Consider the following 11,102-nt stretch of genomic DNA (forward strand, 5'->3'; position numbering starts at 1 on the left):
CTAAGCTAGCAGCTGTCTAATCCAAGAGATTAACTAAATAAAGAGGCACTAAGAATCTAAATCATTTCTTAAACATTTAGTTAAGAAATCTGCTACAAAACTTAACCCAAAACTAGCCCCGCTCAGAATTATATATACAAGAACTCCTCTCAAATGATACATATACAATAGTCATTTGGATTGCAAATATAATAAACAACATAATAAACATAGAACAAGTTAACTAATTAACGGAGTCAACTCCTCGAAGCTTTCGCTGCGCAACTCTGATCTGTCTCTGAAACTAGAAGTGGGAATGGGTGAGCACATCATCCCTAAAAGGGGTGCCCAGCAGGAAAAGCATTTAATTTTAAAAAAATCATGAGAAAGATCTGGAAAACAACTCATGTTTTCCCAAACATCAAAGTGACGAAGTCACTGGAAATGCACAAACAATGTATATGGACAAATTCCTTCTTCAAACAATATATATTAGTGATGCCGAGTTTTTCCACGCCTACATAACTATACTGATGCCGGGTTGTTCCATACCTAATAAGCATAAAAGCTAAATTCATGTAGATATAAATGAAGGAGCGTATCCTACATACCACACGTGGAAATTCTCATTTCCCATAACAATTCATATTGACAACAAAACATTACAGGTCCTTTCCAATTCAAGAAAAGATTCAAAGAATCAACAGAACAATCATAATACAAACTAAACAAAGCATGAAATGCACAAACTGACAATGCATGAGTTTGTTAAACATAAACTTTTGTAAAAGAAACAACAATGGTTTAAAAAAGAGTTAAAAGTATTCCCACCTCTTTTGATGACAAGCCACGCCTTCCTCGAGATCCGCGATCTACTGGTTCGTCCCTTAAATCGATCGTTGTTAATAAACTAATTGTTAATCATACAAGCACTCTAAGAGTTTAGCCAAAAGGCTCACACAAGGCTCATAAAATAATCTCATATAATTCTCTAGTTATAAACTAAGTGAACTATCTAATGGTTCTAACCCATTTATGACTTCACACTTTTTTTATTATCTATCTCTAGCATAGCTAAGGCTTACTCAGTCATTTAGGTTAGTTCTACAGTCCATTAGCTAAGTCTTATGAATATCTACAACTCGTAGAGGAAGTCAAAGGCTAATTCAGACCATAAAGGTCCAACTCATCAAACTAGTAATACTAGTCCTAAGCCCAAATCTACTCAACAAGCCCAATACCCAAAGCCTGGGCCAACTGGGTTAGTTAACGGTCACTGATGGTCAAAGGGTTCAACTAACAGGAAACGTCCAGTCAAGGTTAAGTCCTAGTCAATGGTCAAACTCGGTAAACTGGTCAAGGCCCACTGAGTTAAGGCCTGGTCAACTTAGCTAACTCAGTCAGATACATTAAGGCTGACTGGGATGACTAGCAGGCCATTGCATGGGCGAAAAACTCAAATACAACTTCATAATCTTAACCAACCTGAATCTATTCATTTTAACATGAGTCTAAAGTTCAATTCAACAATAACACATAAAATTCAAGTTAAACTTTATAATTTAATTACAATTGTAAGCTTAGCTTACCTGCAAATGCAGTAGCTGCTCCACATTCTTTCTACATCCTGCTATAAAACTAATTCACTTAGGCACAACGACACCAGGTCTATAACCACCAACTCCACTGAATTGCAACTGAAACTCTAGAACTTCTCAATTACAACCTCAACAACAAAACCCATTCTTTCTGAGTTCACACAACTCATCCTCTGTAACATCAACACCATCACCTAATCTGCAACTTCCATTTTTAATCACAAACTGCAACTTTCTTCTACACTAACAGCTTACCAGCAACATAAGCTACCCATAACATACTCTTATCTTCATCCCATTTCATCAACAACCTCTCAACACCAAACCCATTTTCTGACTACTGTATCAACAACCACTAACACCACCACAGTTAACTCAGTTCAACCACACATCTATTTCATAACCATTTCAATTCATAAAGCTCAACCCCTACATTAACTCTAACACATATCAACTTCTTACAACCAACACAACCTAAACTTTATCACATCCATAAACAAATACATATCACAGCAAACCTCATTCACAGTTCATGGAAAGACTTATAAACCCAATATTGGAATTGAATTGATTTTACTGATAAGAGCAATTACCTCAAATCAGTGCTGCTAAGGCAACTTAGGTCGAATTCTTCCTTCCTTTGTCTCAATTGAACAATCATCTCAAACTATAAACTTCAGTTTCATTATATATTCATCATCATCCACAAAATCGTAAACTTATTAACTGAAATCAATAGTTTTAGTTAGATATTAAGAAAACAGATACCTCAAAGCTTCTCTGAACTTGAATCAATCTTTGAATCAACACCACCAACTCGCAGTTAAACCCTAATTCAAATTGAGGAAGAACACATGAACTCTAATTCTTCAATTTTTCTCTATGAATCGAAAATTAGATATTAAATCTTCTTATTTGCATTCAACAGACAGAACCCAACTTCAATTGAACTTCTAGAGTATCAATTTCATCTTCGAATTCACTTCTGCGACTCTAATGAAACCCTAATAAAAATATCCACAATGATTCTCCACTGATTCGTCACTGAAACAATTTCAAGGCTCTAAACCACAACCCAATTGTTACTTATCCCTCAACAGTACCATATCATCTTCAATTCTTCAAGAACTTCAACCTCAGAAACCCTAACTTCCATTTCACTTCCTCCTTCGAGTCTGGATCATCAACGGAAAACAACAACATCACTAACCGCTAACCCATGATATGTTCCACCTTCCACTGTTCAGAAATAACTCATTTGATCTCTCGAATTCGCAGAGGAGAAGAACAGAAGAAGAAGAAGAAGGAAGAAAATAAGAAAGAAAGAAGAAGAAGAAGAAGAAGAAGAAGAAGAAGAATGAAAAGAAAAGAAAGAGGAACGTGAGTTATCTTCGCGATCTGTAGATATGGCCGACGAAGATGATGAGACACCCACTCGCTCCGACACGTGCTTCCCCAAGGATAAAATCCCAAAATTACTATTTTAACTAGGCCTGTCAATATTTGTCCGATATCCGGTATCCGTTTCCGAGTATTCGAGATCCTATAGGATTTTATCCGTTTTATCGGATATCGGATATCAGATCGGATATTTTATCCGATATTTCTTCCTTAACATATCGGAAACGGATTAGACCCCATCCGAAATGTTAATATCCGATATCCGATAGTATAGGAACTTATTTGTAATTTATCCTAATTTCGAGTCTAGTATCGGATATTATCGGATATTGTCGGATAAATATCCCATAAGTGTCAATTATGAAAATATTTTACAAGGGTTTTTAAGCTTTTTTGTTATAACCGGATACTATCGGATATTTATCGGACATCCGACAGCTTAGCCTATCGGAATCGATATCTGATTTTGATATCCTATAGGATATTATCGGATATCGAATATCCGGTAGTGCTTAACATGTCGGATATCGGATTTCTAAATATCCGACGGATATTCTTCCATTGACAGGCCTAATTTTAACCTCCGAAAACAAATTGATAAATTATCTTCATCCGGTATCCGAATGACATGTGCGCGCAGTCCATTTCGTATAACTTTTAGAGATCTATAGATATGACACTAGTTTCGATCTAAATTGTAGTTAAATTAAATTCTATTAATTAACCTTCGTGTTAAATTAATCGAGTTATTATCGGCTAATTCGTCACTTGACTAGTCTAATAGCGTTGACGAGCTCGAGGATCTTTACAATTAGCTCCTGATGGTAAAATTCACTCCCTCGATACGTATACCTTCTTTAGAATACTTCTTGTGGATCTGGAACTCTAGATATTTGGCTCGTATGTACTAGCATCAAAATGTCGATGAGTTTATTATCTTCAGCTTCCTCATCGTCAAGTTCTTGCAACCTCCTTCGATGCATTTCTTGTTGTACTCTAAACCGATTCATAATAACATTCCTCTCTTCATTGGATCTCGCCACTGATGATTATGAAATTTAAAATGAGAATAGAGATAGAGAAATTGGTGAAATATAGGTTGAAGTAGGTGTGAGTACCTTGGAGAAATACGAGTGCGTATATATAGGAACCAGTAGGAGGGAAATAGTTGTTACAAAATATCCAGTGGTCGATAATATTAATATCGCCAGCGATACTATTTATATCGCTCGGTTTAATGTATAACGCCAGCGATAATCACAATATCGCCAGCGTTATTCATAATATCGTTCACTAGAAAGTCTATTGCTTATTGGTTTTCCCGTAGTGGCACAATTGGTTTGCCATGCCACCTGGTATGCCAGATAATTTTTTTTTTGGCATGTGAATAGGAATATGCCTTATAGTCTCAAAATGTACACATTTTTGTTGGGTTACTTGGGTATAAAAAACTTTTTAAAAAGAAATATATCTCTACAATATTAGCTTCAAATCAGTTACCCCTATTAGGGTGTTATATAAAAATGAACGGCTTCCAAACTATAAAAATAAAAATGTGAATGTATCCTCTCTCGATGATATTACTTGTATCTGAAATGTGTAGTAATATTTTACCTCACAAGACTTTAAGAGCGCTGAAGCCGGATGGAAAACGAAATCATAGCCGCCAAATAAGTGCACGAATGGTCGGTCCTTAATTTCTACTTTAGGTGTGAACACGTAAATCACGAAGGCATCTATATGTTCACAAACAATGTTTCCGCACTCTAGGTACCGTCTCGCACTGATAATACGATTGCATTGATTCCTTGGCTCAAAACCCTCGGGTTTATCATAGCCTCATCTAACAACATCGCGAGGGGCGTTTACGCAGGGGAAGATAAAGAAAACGAAGTATAAAAGTAAAACTCAAGGAGCGTTAGGCGAATATAAAGTGCTGAAATATAAATAAGACTGGGATTTACGTGGTTCATCACTAAGGCCTACATCCACGGGGTTGTTGTTTCACTATATACTTGATGGTTACAGGGATAATCGAGTGACTTTGGAGTTTACATAGGTCTGTATATTGTAAAGGACTAACTTACACTCACAATCTTTCTCTCTCCTTTTCCCCCTCATTTTTCCGATCCCCTCACTCTTGGTGGAGAGGGGGTATTTATAGGGTTAGAGTGTGGGACCCATTTCTGAGGGCCGTTGGAACCTTATCTTCTTGTGTTTTGTGTCCATCACGTGGAGGTCTTCGTTCATTACTTGATCACGCAGAGCCATCCTCGTTCGTTCCACGGGTTGATCGACACGTATACTGCTCAGAGTGTTTAATGCGAGTAGTTGAGGCGCCTGCTCGTGTCAGACAAGTGTCTTCTGCCCCTGTCACGTCCATGTCAGTTAACTTTCTCTTCACCATTGATCTTAGCTTCTTTTGGGGATGAGATAAAGTAACTCTTCGGGACTAACTTAGTTTCTTTTCTTTGTTCCTGTTGTTTTAAGCTGTGTTGATTGTAAATTTTCTGTTGTTGATCGTATCGTAGCCTCCCATTTCTGTTGTTGTCGTCCCTTGTTTGTGATGAAGAACCTATTTTAATGCTTGTATGCTAGTTTGCCCCTGTTCTTCGTCTCAAATCGAGGGGCCATTGTTTTACTTGTATTGATTGGACTTTTGAGTTTAGGGTTTTAGGGTTTTGGGGAATTTCAATCATGTATGCTTGTTTTAGGGTTTCTGTGCTATGTTGAGATGGACTGCTAATTTTGTGGTTTTTTGATCTTTGGTGATGTCCTTGTGTTTGTTTCTAACTTGTTTATGTTGTACCTCTTCACAGCCATGTCTGACCGTCCGCGGCTTCCTTATCAAACTCCGGGTTCTAGTCTACCGAGATCCCCTCCGCGCAGAGAGTCTCAAATGGATCCCCGTGGTATTAGAGTTTCTTCTTCTGGGGCGAAGGCCTCTCCTCCTAGGAAAGAGGGTCCCTCAAAAATCATTCCGGGTCTCGAAACGCTGCCGATCGTGCGGTTTATCGTCCTCGTGATGACGTTAGGTGCACGTAGACACCTCCTCGTGGTGTCGCCTTTGATGTTCCTCCTCTGCGTTCTGTAGTGACCGTGCAGCACCCTCTGCCGCTGCCTCAAGTACTTTCTTTCAAAGGGAAGAACACCAAAGGTGGTGTCCCGAGAGCTGAATCTTCTAAGAATCCTTCTTTGAAAAGAAGAGCTTCCGAGGCTTTTGTTGGTTCGTCCGATCCCGCGGAAGAGGATGAGGCTGCCCCGGTGATACGCAACGTTTCGGTCAGCAAGAAGAAAGTTACGTTCAAGCATATTGACCTTTAAGTTTTCAAGGAAAAGCATGATCTTCAAGCCTTCGAGGTTCGTTTCTATGCCCCTGAGGATGATATTACTTATGAGCTCATCTCGAAGTATCAGTTTGATGAGTTTCACCTGTTGACTACGGTTGGAGCCTTCGAGGCGGGTCTTATGCTGCCGTTGTACAAGTCTGGTGACTCCTTTTATTACGATCTGCTTGTTGGTCGTGAAGGCTCTTCCACCAATACTCACAGTCGTTCTGTGTCGCAATTATCGGGGAATTATCTCCGTGCACTGAGGGAGTGTTATCTGCGGAGTAAGGGGAGACGACGATGATGTGTTACATTCCAAATCCCGCGGAGAGGGAATGGTATACTCCTGAAAACTTCAACAAATCCTTTGGTGATTACGTCAATAGTAGGAACCGTAAACCGTGGAGTGTTAGCCTTCGGAATCTCGCTGCTCCTCGGGGCGAAATTCGTCTGTTAAGTGAGGTGAGCGATGCTAAACTGAAGTATGTTCCAGGCACCGAGGGGTCTAGTCAGCGGAAACTTTTTCCGGCACGTGAGAGGATCAAGCGTGACCATGATTATGAGTGGCACACTACTGTTATTGAAATTGTTGGTCCTTGGGCGTACGATTGGATTCCCGGTTCGCGCGGTTGGCGTCCTTCTGAGAGTAGCAGGCCACGTGAATCTCCTCCTGCTCGTTATGGAGATTTCTGTCCCTGACGTTTAAATTTCGAAGGCATGAACTTTCCTTATGCCCTCGACGTCGTTGAAGGAGACGAGGAGGAAGGTTCTGGTGCTATGCTTCCACCGAAGAGTGCCACTACTGCCAAGGTATGGTTATTGCAGATTATGGCCGCCCCTCTCCTCTTTTTTTTTTAAAAATCAAATTGTTTGAATAACTCTTTTTGTGGAACGTGTTGGTTTGCAGGTGTCGAAGAAGAAAAAGATTGGGACGAAGCAGTCTTCTACCGTTGTGACGGGCGAGGCTGAGGTTCATGAAGAAGTTACCAGTCCGGTAAACGAAGAGTTTGACGAGGATGAGGAGATTTCTGATGGGGAAGAACACACTGATACTTACCCTCTTGGTGTGGGTTGTGATGGTGATGAGGGGAGAAATAATGCTGCGGTAGCTGATGGCAGTGTTATCGCTGATATGTATGTTCCTGCTGGTGATACTGCGGAAACTCTCCCCACCATTTCTCAAGAGTTCTCTTTTGACAGGATTTATTCCGCAAGGGAACTCTTTGACGATGCTCTCGATTTTCCTGAAGACTTCTCTCTGCTTTCCCCCAATGATGATTGGGATGTGCTCGGGGGTTCTGGTAAAGAAGACGCTACTGTTCAGGATGGGGGCGCGGATGATCATGATGCGCATGTTGATGCCGAAACTTGTGCTGATGGGGCAATATCAGCAAAGGGGAAGTCCGTGGTTGACTCGCCTTCCGAGGATTTCCCTCATTCGCTGACGTTTGAGGGTGAGGACGCCATAATGGATTGGCTCAAGAAAAAGGGTCTGTTGTTTGTCCCTCATCCTGCCCCGGTGGTTGCTGGTGAAAAGGATTCCGATGCTTATACCCGTTGGATGATGGAACTATCTTCCAAGGAGCGGGTATCTGAGATGTGGGGGAAAAGCTTGAGTGTTCCCGAAGCTACCCTCGTACCGGAGCCTCCTACTTCTGTCGCGGATATGATGGCCATAGCCGATGGGTACCAATATGGTTTTCCTCAGTAGCGTGTCTTGGAGGTAGGACTTCGTACATATCTCTTCGTGATGATTGAATCCTTCGGTGTAATAATGTTTGCCGTTTTGATGTGTAGATGATGAGGAGTGAGCATTGTAACCATGTGTTGTATCAATTCTTTAAAGCGAAATCTTTGAAGCTGGAGGCTAAGCTTCGTCACAGGGAAAAGGAATTATCTGCGGCTGAGGTGGAAATAGAAGAACTGAAGAAAAGCCTTAAAGAGCAAGAAAGGCTGGGTGAAGCGGAGGATGGTCTTCGTTCAGAGCTTGCTGCCGTTCGCGCTGAGTTAGAGCAAACTCGCGGCCAAGTTTCATCTTTCAAAGGTTTGGTTCTTTTTCCCCTTTACCCTCGCAGTTCGTCGTAATTACTCTATACTACTTAGTTGTTCTGTCTGAGTCTCCCACCCTATCTCCAGTGGGTGGCGTCCCCGAGCTGATATGACTTCGAAACGAAAGGGCACGGCAAAAATCTCGTATCAAAGAGCTGGTCGAGAAAATTAAGAGCGAAGCCAAAAAGTGGGACGCTCGGGCTGAGGGATGGCGCGCAAGGCATGTTCAAATGGTTGATATGCAGAATCTGTATAACCATGACCGTACTTTGTTCAATGGTACGCTGCTGTGGACACGTGAGAATCTGCGGGAATCCCGTGAGCGCACTTCATTGTTGGAGTCTAGGATACATCTTCTGGAAGAGGAATTACGAAAGGCTCGCTCCCTTTCCTTTTCCGGGAGTTAAGGAGAGCATGATGTGTCTTACAAGAGAAAGAGACGATGCCAAAGCCGAAGTTGGGGCTATAAGAAAAGCCCTTGATGCGTCTCGCGCTGAAATAGCCCGCCAGGCTGAGTCTGAGAGAAATCTCGAAGTATGTATGTACAGACTTAGCAAAGGGGTATCAGAGATAAACAACGAAGTCAACCACCTTCGTCACATGGATTCGATGAAGCAGGTAGAATTAGATGCTAGTCAATTTACTCTCACCAACCTTCAACTAGATTATAAGAAATTATCCGCGGAATATGACCATCTTGATGAAGCGCGAGATGCGGTTGTTAATGAGTATGAAGAGGCTTCGGCTTGTGTCGAAGGTATAACCCTATTTCATCGAGTGTGATTGTGTCTTTTCTGTGCTAACTCCCTGGTGTTGTCTTTTTCAGAGATCGAGGGACAACTCCGCGTTGCAAATGAAAAATTTGAAAAGGCTCAATCTTCCTTAGCGCAGCAGGAAGAACAGACTAATCATTTTAAGAGTTTGGCGGCATCCCGCGAGGAGGCCGTTGGTGTTGCTTATAAAGAAGTGAATCGTCTATCTTCGTTGTTATCCCAATCCCACCAGCGGACGACAGTTATTATGCATAAGGCTCGGTGTCAATTGGCTGAGGAGACAAACACGATGCTGGAGAAGATCGAGCTTGGCCTTAAGACCGAGCATGGCCTCGTGAAGAGCTATCCACGTCGTCCAGTACCTGCCTCCTTGCATGGCTCCTCGGGACCCTCATCTGGTGGGAGCGTCCCTTCAACTCTTTGGAACAACCCTGCTGATGGGGCGACATCATCTAAATAGAGACCGCGGCATCATTATCCTTCCGTTAGATTTTGCTAGTATTTTGTAAAAAGAATATTTTTGATGTGTATTCCTTGTATTGACCTTGCCGCTTTTTGTAACCAACCTTTATGAAATGGATCATTTTTTTGCTATACCTGCAATATCAGTTTGTTGTTTATTTTAAGCATTGTGAGGAAGGACACTAAAAACAAAAGAAGAGTTTTTTAAGTGTTTGGGTGCGATACCGAAGGGCGGTGGGGGCCGAGGAAACGTTCTAGGATATGGGGTTAAAATATTTACATACACCCATTCCGTCGACCCGTTGCCTTAAGATTGGTTGGGTATCTCTTTCTGCTGGGTTCCTTCCCCTTGGACTTACACTTATGGACACTGATGGGGGAGACCTGAGAGATTGTAGATTAACTACTTTCCCCAATATTGTTGATAGGTTTTGTTTACTTGAATTTTAGAAAGCTTGTTTGATTGATAGGTTGAGGCCTGCAATTCCTCGTCCAGAGATAGAAACATGTAGAGCGGTCACGCTGCCTTCTTCTTCTGGTCTTCTTCACGCAGATGCAAAGCTTCTTTGCTCATATGGGTAATATGGTTTAAGCCACTTAGCATTCCAAGGATGCCGTAGGACCTCGCCTTTCAGATTGCGAAGGTAGTAGGAACCGTTCCCCACAATGTCGTGTATTATAAAAGGTCCTCCCCACGTAGGTGCTAACTTTCCCCATCTCTTTTCTCGTTGATACTGTGGGATTTTTCTCAACACATACTGCCCCTCTACAAAATTTCGAAGATTTACCTTTTTGTTGTACTCCCTTGCTAGTCTTCGTTGATAATTTTCCATCTTCTGCAATGCTGCTTCCCTTCTTCCTTCTAGATCGTCCAATCTCTCTAACATCATGTCTGTTGTGAGATTTTTCTCCCATGCTTCGGTATTTGTTGTTGGCATGAGGATCTCTGTTGGGATGACTGCTTCAGCTCCATAAGTGAGGAGAAACGGGGATTCCCCAGTGGCAGATCTTCTTGTTGTTCTGTATGCCCATAACACATTATGCAACTGTTCACACCATCGCCCCTTATGTTCGTCTAATTGTTTTTTGAGGATAAGGGCGAGGGTCTTGTTAGTGGCTTCCGCCTGTCCATTTATTTGAGGGTATATGGGGGTGTATTTGTTCTTCCTTATTTTGAAAGTATCGAAGAGCATGTCTATGTTTTTCCCCTGTAATTGCTTACCATTATCGGACACGATTTCTGCTGGTATGCCGAACCTGCAAATGATGTTATGGAATATGAAAGTAAACACATCCACGTCTCTGATCCTGGCTAAGGATTTAGCTTCCACCCATTTACTGAAGTAGTCCGTGGCTACTATCAAAAATCGTCTTTTCCCTGACCCTTCGACGAAAGGCCCGACGATATCTATTCCCCATTTTGCAAATGACCACGAGCTATCTACATAATTTAACATTGTTGCCGGCGCGTGTATCTTTGTGGAGAAGCGCTGACATTCTTCACACCGTCG

General features: G+C 41.7%; 1 long non-coding RNA gene across 1 annotated transcript; it reads right to left on the minus strand.

The window, feature by feature from the left end:
- Window positions 1-237: 237 nt before the first annotated feature.
- Window positions 238-2,925, minus strand: LOC113303854. The gene is made up of 3 exons (XR_003337810.1): window positions 1,569-2,925; window positions 811-865; window positions 238-283 (listed from the first exon to the last, which is right to left on the minus strand). It is a non-coding gene; the product is annotated as an uncharacterized LOC113303854 (long non-coding RNA).
- Window positions 2,926-11,102: the final 8,177 nt, after the last annotated feature.

The sequence above is a fragment of the Papaver somniferum genome, chromosome 8, assembly GCF_003573695.1.
Source record: "Papaver somniferum cultivar HN1 chromosome 8, ASM357369v1, whole genome shotgun sequence".
NCBI lineage: Eukaryota > Viridiplantae > Streptophyta > Magnoliopsida > Ranunculales > Papaveraceae > Papaver > Papaver somniferum.